The sequence below is a fragment of the Scleropages formosus genome, chromosome 12 (assembly GCF_900964775.1).
Source record: "Scleropages formosus chromosome 12, fSclFor1.1, whole genome shotgun sequence".
Taxonomy (NCBI): domain Eukaryota; kingdom Metazoa; phylum Chordata; class Actinopteri; order Osteoglossiformes; family Osteoglossidae; genus Scleropages; species Scleropages formosus.
The window spans coordinates 8,193,848-8,204,294 of record NC_041817.1 but is presented as its reverse complement, the minus strand read 5'-3'; positions in this window follow the sequence as shown (position 1 = coordinate 8,204,294).

Sequence of the window (10,447 nt, the reverse complement as noted above, 5' to 3'; positions counted from 1 at the left end):
GGGACCCGAACCCCAGACCCACCAGAGAGCAGGACCCGGTCCAACCCACTGTGCCACCACGCCCCCCTGGAAAAAAATACTGCAGCACATATCCTGCTCTGCAGCATGAGACAAAGATACTATATACAATATCATTCCTTTCAGGGCTTAAGTCATTTGCACCTCACAAAGGAAAAGTGTTTTACTATAGGAAAAAAGATTTCAGCAATACTGCCATTCCAACACCTAAAATATCTTAGTGGCTACCGGCAACTCCGTAGCACAGTGATCCATATGCGATTGTTCGCAGCACTGCAGGGAGTCTTAGGCTCTTAACCTGTAGCCTCTGTAAAAGCAGCAGAGCAGACATGACACATTTTGAGCGAGAGATACCCAGTTGCCCCAAAGGTACCCAGAGTGGTACAGCCTCAGGCTACCAGCAGCTCCCACAGTCCCCACAGCATTGTCCATGACTCAGGCCTGTTCCTCAGCAGCCAGGTCCGGCTTTTTGCGGATCTTCACCCTCCGCATATTCATTCTCCTGTTAGGTCAGCAAGGCAATACCATGTTACCGAGTTACACTGCCGTACACCACATTACTCATGAAAACCAGGTACTACAATTTAATCTACATAAATTAGTATGATTAGCACAAAACAAGAGTTACAGAAGTAAAGTTTGGCCAGGTTGATTCCAGGCCTGACAATCCACATAAATGTGACAGCTGACACAATATTGATATATAAAGTTATTAATGTACTGATTCAGGGTCACAAGGGTGATGATGTCTCTGTTCCCAGGCTGACATCCTTTCACAGTGTCTATGGCAAACAGGGACTGCACGTTCTCTCACACACACACACACACACACACACACACACACACACACACACACACACACACACACACACACACACACACACACACACACTAGAAGTAAGCATCTGCATGTGGTTTTTTTGTGGCTTACCTGTTGGCCTGGCTCACCATGCACTTCCACAGCATTGCATAAAGACCCAAAAGGAAGGCGATGAACAGTGCAGCAGCTATCAGCCCTGCGCAAACATACACATATACCAACACACACATCAGCACTGCAGCATTGCTCTGTCCCTTACACCCTGCTGAGTGGGTCAAGGCATGCATTCCAAGGAAATTCCAATTACAATTGCACAATACAGTAGAAATAATGTCTGAATGCAAAATTTCATGTTCAAAGCTAAAACATTAGCTTCTCTGTGCACGTAGAAAAAGAGAAAGATGAAATATTGGCAAAGTCTTTAAAAAACTGGCAAAATGAAAGCAAATAAGATGGAATACACAGAAAGTTTTACAGCAGCTTGGAGTAGTGAGCAATAGTCAGTGGCAGCTCAGAGTGTTATGAATGTAATTATTACAGTACTTTTAAAGCACTTGTGCCCATATGCTTGTATTCCAACTTTGACTATTAAATCGACACATGTTTTTAACCCTGTATTTGTATTTAAAAAGAGTTTGAAACTTATTGACACATTTAAGTGTAAATTTGATTAACCAAAGGTTGAAAAGATGCTCGATAAGAGTGCACACATTCAACTGTGGTCAGAATTTCATAGAACCCTTGATATGATTTAAGGTCGAAAGTGTCGCTGAATGAGCTTCAAGCACCAACGGTGATTCTCACAAGCAAGGCTGAGAACATTCCCAAGAAAAGAGACCAAAGAATTCTCAGCAGGTCATAACATGTCTAAGATATCTTTTCCTAAGGCTCATGAGCGCAAACAATCATTTAACCATTTGAGGCACTGCAAACACAACTCACTTCTCAGTATCTTTCAATTCAACTTCACAACATAGCAACAGCTCATGGCCACTACTTCAGTTTCCCTTTGTAGGGTCTGAACTCAACTGTTTTCAGACTGTTTTCAGACCGCCAGCTCCAACTGGCATTACATGGGTGTGACCAGTACCAATTACTCATCCCTCAGGTCAGGCGGATCCTTTTGTGAAGACATATCAGTGCTCTAACAGTAGTCAGGAGACACAAACATGGTACACAACCCCGCTGTTTACTAGGTGGGGCAGGATGGACAGGTACTCTTTAGCCGGTTTGTTTATTTTACCAGGAAGATCAGTGTGCCAGGGTAGGTGTTGTTTCCCCAAGGTACACTGTCAAAATGATTCACCTTTGTAGCCCCTCACATGTAGAGAAACACAAGGTTAATTAAGATTGTGTACAGATTTATAGTTGGCCACTATTCACTACAAACAGGTGGCAAGAGTAAACAAATGAAAAGGTTTCAGGTGTTTACTCACGACTTCACATGGCATGAGAGCAGAGGAAGTGGCCCATGACGCCTTCTTACACTGTTCACGCACAATGGTCTCATGCTAGGAACTGTCCTTACTTGTCGAGGGCAACAACAACCCTCCACGACACTGATTATTCTGGTTATGAATGATCAAGTTGGGATTTTTAAACATGCAAACATTTTCCACTCACTCACTCCCTTCCCTTCCCTTCCATAACCATCTGCTCTGGTTAGTGTTGTGGTGGTCCAGAGCCTATCCCAGAATCAATGGGAGTAAAGGCCAAAGGAACACTTTGGATGGGATGCCAGTACATCATAGTGTAGCTATACACACACACACACACACACACACACACACACACACACACACACACACACACACACACAAACAAAATCACTTGGTCTCCCATTCACACACTAAAAGCAATCTAGAGTATCCAATTTTCCTGAGCTGAATGTGTTTGGATTGTGAGAGGAAACTGCACCTGGAAGAAATCCATGCATACATAGGGAGAACATGCAAACTCCACACAGACTGAGTGTATTCAAACGTATCCCCTAACAGACAACGCACTGCAAGGCACCAGCACTATCAGCTGCAGCACTGTGTTGTCCCAAACATTGTCCAGTTTTTTTTTCACATTTATTCTTAATCATGCTTTCTTCACTGACCTATTGCCTAAAATTTGCACAGTGTCTGCAGTGGAGGAAACGTGCCCTGTGTTTCCACACCCTGCAGTTAGTTTGCAGTAAAGTGTACCATACTGTGTATGTTCACTAGTGCTGGTGATCAAGAACAAGTTGATGAGCCTTCCATGTTTATATATAAATCAGTCAACGACTGGCACTGAACACAGATTTACAAACTCAAGAGATTTTTGTTTTCAATTATTTTGAATTCGTTTTAATTTCTAGGTAGTTTCAAGTCAATAAAAGTAATAAAAATATATTTCTTTAAATTCTTGGCTGTATAAATCAGTAAAAACTGCAAGTAGCAAATGTTAGCTGGTACAGGAAGTCCCCGGATTACAAACGTCTGACTTAAGTACAACCCCTAGTTATGAACCACCCCCTTACTGACCAGAAGTTAATTTTTTTGTCACCCTTAATAACAAATGACTTCATAATTAAGCTTATTATATTCAAAATTCGAGTTACATACAATGGTTTGTAATAACAAATGGACGCTACTTTGTGACCTGCATCAAAACATTGCACATCTACAGCTGTCTGTCAGCTCATGGGCACGTGGGCACGAGGTAGGACAAAGACTTCCTTCTTTTCAGTCGGACCACATTCATGTCAACAGTGACCCGTGTGTTACTGTATTTGGCTTTAATTTTTTTGTTTTTATCCTCCTAACCAATGCACCAAAGTGTTAATGTGATGCAAGTGATGGTGATGCATCCAAGAAAAGGAAAACGATCACGATTGAAACTAAAGTGGAAAAGTCACGGTGAAAAAGTAAGAATAAAACTAAAGAATGGTTGTTTTTTTAAGTCCTGACTGATTGTAATTTAATGGTTCAAAGACTTTCGAGTAATGAATTAAAAATAATAAACAGACTTTGATCTTAACTGTGTTTGTCAGTGTACTTCATTTTGGAGACAAATCCTCTGCAATGCAGCCAGAACACAACGCTGGTGGCACTCACCTGGGATAATGCCACTAGTCCTCTCCGTAGGGGGATCCACGTTTGGAAGGTCCGGTTCGGGTCTGGAGTCTGACCAGAGAGAAGAGGCTTGATAAAAGTGTTTCCTGCACTTGCAGCTGATGACCAAAACACACAACTTTGCATAAGATCTACAAGGTAAGTATAAGATCAACGGTGTGCTGTTTTTTCCCCTCATTTTCTTCTACCGCAGCTTGGTCCTCCACCTTGTGATGATAATGTGTACATGATGATACTCCAGAAAAGTTTTTTTTTTATGATGAGTATTTTCTACATTAATTTCCCTCAGTTGGTATTGGTAGTATACAGTAAATAATTGTCTACTGCCTCATATCAACCCACTTTTACAACAAGCATACAGGATGGGGGGATGGGCAGGCACAGTGGAATAAGCTGGTGCTTATGGTGGGTATAGTGGTTTGAGTCCAGCTCAGGGTGTGCAGAATTTCTTCCCGGGTCTGGACCCAGAGGGATGTGCTGAAAAAGACTCTGGCAAACTATTTCCGTTCCTCCCTTGCCTTGAAAAACCAAAAACTTACTTTGAGCCGAAAATCAACTTGATGGAAAATCGATATAGGATATAACCAAAATCATAGAGACACAAGAAAAATAAAACTATGAAATTAATAAATTGCAATGATAAAGGCAGCTACAGAGGGATTATAATCTGCATAAAACCAATTATAAATACATATGAGCGATAGAAGAGGCCTAACAATCAGCATTTTAAAATACGGGTTTCTTAAGAAATTTGAAAAGCCAAGCAGAGTTTGAAAAAGGTGAAACTCCACATTTTAACTGCAATTCAGCTGACCACAAAACCTGCAAAATGATTTAATGTGACAACAGAAAAATTGTCTAAAATCATGACAATATTTATAAAAAGGAACTGCATCAGAAAAGAACAAGTGATTACATGTCAAAGCAAACCCAATGTAAGAGACGGCAACTTAACAGGATAACTGATAATTAACCACAAACAAGTGTCAAAAATGACCACAACGCCGACTCTGACACACCTCTGAGGGCCAGTCTCAACAAAGGTATACAGTCAGCTTCACAGAGGTGGTATTTATGGTATGGCTGCAATCTGGATATGGCTTCCATTCCAGGACAATGTGTAAAAACATAAAACCTGAAGCTCTGAGCAGTGGAAAAAAGTAATATGGTCTGATTTTTCTTTCACCACCTTTCCTGCCTCTAGGGTGTAACAGCTAACTCAAGTGTCCACTTCTTGCAGCACAACGAAGCCATAATCCAATCCTACAGATAACGCCTGTAAAGCATTTGCAGGACGGACTCACTACACCCTTCTGACACCCTCTACTCAGCTCCTGGTTCAGGCTATGGCGATATCAAGCCTCTCCAGCTGATAGAGAGTGCCAAGTTGTGTTAGACCTGCCAAGACATTTCCATGTCAAAGTCAACTTTATTGTCACTTCCACAATATGTTTTGAACATACATCGCAGTGAAACAGTGTTTCTCCAGGACCACGGTGTGACACAGATGGCAACACATACAACATAAACTACTGCAATAAATAGAAATGTAAACAGATTTAAAAGTGGTAGTGCAGAAAGTGAGTTTTTGTGCAACAATTGTTTGAAAAAGAGGGTTAGTGCGACCTAATGTAGGTCAGTGTGGAATGTACTAAAAAAATGCAGCAGCTATACTTTCGGATGGACCCCAATTAAGTGAGGTTTCAGCAGAGACTGTCAGTGACTTGAGAGGACAATCTCTCCAGGCCGTATGAGAGTGGCTGGTGTTCCTCTGGATAGGGGGGGGGGTTTGATTCCAGTGGTCAGAAGTCAGGATTCTGGCATCTTTTGGGGGTTATGGGTGGTACAGAGAGTTCAGGATCCTGACAGCTTGAGGAAAAAAAGCTGTTTCACAGTCTGGTGGAGCCAGTTTGTATGCTCCTGTATCTCATCCCAGACGGTAGGAGGCTGAGGAGGCAGTAGGAGGGGTGTGTAGGGTCACTCACAATTTTGGAGGCTTTGCAGGCACAGCAGTCATGGTAGATGTCCTGTAGGGAGGGGAGTGGGGTACCAATGATCTTCCCAGCTGTAGTCACTATGCACTGTATGGTTTGTGGTCGGAGACATTGCAGTTCTCATACCGTGTAATGATACAGCTAGTCAGGATGCTTTAAGTGGTGCCCCTGTAAAAGGTGTGCATGATGCGTGGTGGCACCCTCGTCCTCCTCAGCAAGTATAGGTGCTGCTGGGTTTTTTTGGCTAATGATGCAGTGTTGGTGGTCCAGGAGAGGCAACTGGTGATGTGCACCCCCAGGAATTTGGTGCTGCTAACTCTCTCAACAGCAGAACTGTCGATGGTCAGTGAGGGATGATGGGTATGAGCTCTCCTGAAGTCAATGACAATCTCCTTCATTTTCCCCACATTTAGGAGGAGATTGCTGCTCCTGCACCACACAGCCAGTTGTTCTACCTCCTCTCTGTATGATGTTTCATCATTGTTGCTGATGAGACCCACCACAGTTGTGTTGTCAGCAAACTTAATGATGTGGTTGGAGCTGGATCTTGCAGTACAATCATGAGTCAGTAGGGTGAAGAGCAGGGGACTGAGCACGCACTCCTGGGGGGGCCCTGTGCTCAGTGTGGTGGTGCTTGAAGTAGTGCTGCCTATCCGAATTGACTGAGGTCTTCCAGTGAAAAAATCCAAGATCCAGTTACAGAAGGAGGTGTTCAGGCCCAGCCGGTCTAGTTTGCCCCTGGGTTGCTGAGGAATGATGGTATTGAATGCTGAGCTGAAGTCAATCAACAGCATTCTGACGTAGGTGTTCTTGTTGTCCAGGTGTGCCAGAGCCAGGTGGAGAGCAGTGGATACAGCATCAGTATGGACCTCCCCACATCATCTCTCTCCATTGGTTTCCTGCTGCTGTTTCTTTCAAGACACTGGTTACGGCCCACAAGGCGGTCAAAGAATCTTCACCCCAATACTTACAAGACCTGGTCATTCCTGATCACTGCTAAACCTTTGACTGCTTTGTGGTCCCACTTACAAGAGATTCGAAATCGAAAATCCATAGGCTTCCAGTTTTGTCTCATGTGGTGGAATGAGCTTATCCTCTCCCGCAGAACTGCCAAATCACTTCCTACATTTAAGAAGGGTTTCAAAACGCATCTGTTACGATCACATTTACATTTCCAACCAGGTCACTAAGCAGGTACCTGTGGAATGTGCACTGTCAAAAATGGGGTTACTGGATGAACTGACTGCTCTTCAGTAATTGCAGGTCTACATTTAAAGCTGTCTTTCTGCTGCAAAATGCATTTGTGTTTACTCAGCTGTGTGCCGCTTTGTAGAAAAATCCTTGTTAAATAAATGTAAATGCTTGTGAATGGGTTTATGTAGAACATGGAAGTGGCTCTAAAATGCTATGGACAGCAATCATAGGATCCAGTATTTGCTCAGTATGAATTTATAATGGCCGAGGAATATAAATTGATTTTGTGCTTGATACTCTGTTTCATGAACGCTGTCTTCTCAGAATGTTCATATGTTCCAAGATACACGTGATTAAATATACTCATGAGTGGTAACATGGACACCATGGTAAAGTGAAATACCTTCCACTGCCTCAACAGTCATCCCATCTGAAAATTAAACTTTTTGCCAAATTCTGAAGTGCACAATGAGCACATTTCTGTGTACTTCATCTCTTGAAGAAGTGGAAAGTTTTCCTCCTGAATAACTGTTTGATACCAGAATTCCAAAGACAACATTCTATGGACTACTGATGTTAGGAAAACCAAGTAAATCCTGAGTGCGGTTTAATATTTGCATTAGTTTGTTCACTTCATGTATTCTGGCTGAAAGGTTTGCATAATGCCATGCAAAACAAGGATCCAGCTGAGTCTCTCATGAGCCAAAGAGCAGACTGTCCAACAGACAGACCCTCTAAAATCAAAAGTTTGAATCAGTGTAATCTTTTGTGCTTAATTCTCCAGTTTATCATGGTTTCCAGGCCTACGGGAAGAATGCATTGATGATTCATGAACGAGTCTTTCTGGTTTTGAAGATGAGACGCAACCACTGGGTGTTGTTCAAAACACGCTGGCAAAGGTGATCCCCAGGCAGAAGTAGCGGCGAAAAGACACCTTGCAATGAAGCGTGCAAGACTCACCATTACTGTGTGCTGCAGCAGCAAAGACCCACGGCCGCTGTGAAACGGCCTTCTGAAAGAGAGCAAAACACACATTTATCGTGGGCAAAAAGCGGACACCTGCACACACTGCACTGCTAGCTCAAAAGCCCCTTCGTGGGCCACCCTCTCTGTCCAGCGCAAAACTTACCATCATTTTTGCCTCATAAATGCCATCATTGTTTGCCCTCTGAATGGAGAACAGGACTAACAAAGCACAGAGCCTCTGGGTTTCAATAGGCAGCCAGACAGTGGGTTTATTCACACCAAGACCACATCTTCATGTCAAAGCATGTTTTAAAGGCCTGACACTGGGCATCAATACATGAGCTATTTAAAGAAAATGCAGCAGTCTGATCTCATCATAAACAGGAACACACTGGTTCCAGCTAAATAAGGCAAGGAGCAAACTGCCCATAGACAAATAATGCCTCATTAAGAAAAGCAACTAAATCCCACATGAGAGGCCTCACATGCCAGATTAACTCTTTCTTTGGACCCGTGTCATGGTACGTGTGGAGAGACCGATCTGCATTTATTCTGCGGGTTTTATTCCCGCAATCCGCAAAAGCGCATAAAAGCGTAAACGTGCAACCGCAAGTTGAATTTATCTCGTTATTCGACTTAATTTTAATCATTTATCCAAAACAATGGCAGTCTGGAAATGGTCCTGAAGAAGTTGCTGCTCTCTCTATGTTTAACTTGGGTGGCACAGCAAGCAGCGCTGGCGTCTCACAGCACATGGGTGGTTCGAGAGGACATGGATTTGATCCCTGCTCAGTCTGTGTGGAGTTTGCATATTCTCCCCATGTCTGTGTGGATTTCTTCTGGGTGCTCTGGTTTCCTCCCACAGTCCAAAGACATGCTGTTCAGGTTCACCCAGTGTGAGTGTGTTCCCCTGATTTATGGGTGAGTGACCCGTTGTAAGTAGTGTATCTAGCAGTGTAAGTCACCACAGTGAATAAGGTGAGTGCGCTGGTAACACTACATAGAGTTCACTGGAAGTTGCTTTGGAGAAAAGTGTCTGCTAAATAAAGAAATATAAATTCATTCTATAAAAAAGATGAGCAAAGGACAACATGTGTTCTGCTAGTCACTAGTACTACTAGTAGTAGCGGTTAGAGCTGCTGCCTTTGGACCCCCTAGCTTGTCAGTTCAAATCCCACCTCATACCCTGAAGTAAGGTACTCACTCCAATCGCTCCAGTATAAATGGGCAAATAATTGTAATTAAGTCAACATTGTGAGTCGTTTTGGAAAAAAGCATCAGCTAAATGAAAGAGTGTAAAAGCAAAGCGAGTCACCGCGTAGCTACCCGAAAATAGCTGCACAGTGCTGCAACGCAACCCGCCCGAGGTGCAGGAACAGAAAAGTATTCGACGTATTTACACTTCAGCGTTAGAGTTAAGGAGAGAAATGTAGGCTCCTTCGGTAGGAAGTGACAAAAAAGTAGCCAGGCAACAGCAGAAAAAGTAATTTGTGAGAAACACGTTGCTGCTGTGGAGACCATTTCATTTGCCAAGATGAAGTGAGGAGAATAATTAGCCGAGGGTTTGGACGAGGACATTTCTCCTCCTCGTCCGCCACATAAACACACGGTGTCCGCGCTACGGAGCGTAGTAAAAAAGTGCACCAAAGTCAGGCTCGCTCTTCTCGCTCAACCAAACAGTATGAAAACAACCAAATACTCAGTGGGAAGAGGACGGGGGGGCGTCTGGCAGGACCGCGAGGAAAGAAAAGAAAGAAAGAAAGAAACTGGCGCTGGAGGAATTAATTGTGCGAACGCGAACAAGTGCCTCAGGACCGGACTCCGTGACGAAAAAGTGTGGCGCTTTTTCTCTCCCTCCAGGACAGGACTTACCTCAGAAGTGCTGCTGTTCCCCTCCTGCCACAAGTCGAGGCTCCTGTTTGTCACGGCGGGCAACATTTCTAGCGGAGTTTCGCGGTTCAGAGCGAAAGAACGACTCAGCTCATCGCTGTCCGCGTTATTATAATAGCGAGTAAAGCTGAGCTCTGAGGTACGAGTTCACACTGTTACTCACTCACTCACTCACTCATCTAATTCACTAACTACTCCCTCCTTTGGGAGAGTCACTGTCTACAGAAAGTAAAACTGAGGTACGAGTTCACACTGTTTTTCACTCACTCATCAAATCATTCACTCATTCCCTCACTCACTCACTCATCTCCTTTGGCGAAGTCTGTCTCTACAGAAAGTAAAACTGAGGTACACGTTCTGTGTTACTCATCTAATTCACTCACTCACTCCTTTGGAGGAGTCACTGTCTACAGAAAGACAAACTGAGGTACGAGTTCACACAGTTTTTCACTCACTCACTC